Below are 290 nucleotides of genomic sequence, written 5' to 3'. Positions count from 1 at the left end.
CTCTGAGGAGCCCACGGGGCCGGGGGGCAGCGGGGCTTAGCACCCGGCCGGGCTGTAAGAGCAGGGAGATGCTGCGAGAGGCAGGAGAAAAGCTCTTGGGGTATCAAAGAGGAGAGGAGGAAGGATGGTGAGGATGCTCCAGCCGTGCTAGCTGTAGGATCGCATCCTCGGGCTTCCTGGTGCTGGCAGAGGGTCAGGAGGTGGGACAAGCCCCGCGGCACCTCTGCTTGATCCGGTGTTGCTCCGCTTTGCCTGTCCTGCTGACGAGAGAGGAGAGGGCACGCTCCCCA

The 290-nt window shown here is 64.5% G+C and overlaps 1 protein-coding gene across 1 annotated transcript in view; it reads left to right on the top strand.

The window, feature by feature from the left end:
- Positions 1 to 290, top strand: part of KIRREL3 (kin of IRRE like 3 (Drosophila)) — a gene marked incomplete at its 5' end in the record, with an annotated part of 44,576 nt that overhangs the window by 33,256 nt on the left and 11,030 nt on the right. The window lies entirely within an intron of this gene.

This window comes from Buceros rhinoceros, unplaced genomic scaffold (assembly GCF_000710305.1).
Source record: "Buceros rhinoceros silvestris isolate BGI_N320 unplaced genomic scaffold, ASM71030v1 scaffold15580, whole genome shotgun sequence".
In the NCBI taxonomy this organism is placed as follows: domain Eukaryota; kingdom Metazoa; phylum Chordata; class Aves; order Bucerotiformes; family Bucerotidae; genus Buceros; species Buceros rhinoceros.
This window is presented reverse-complemented; position numbering and strand designations above follow the sequence as displayed.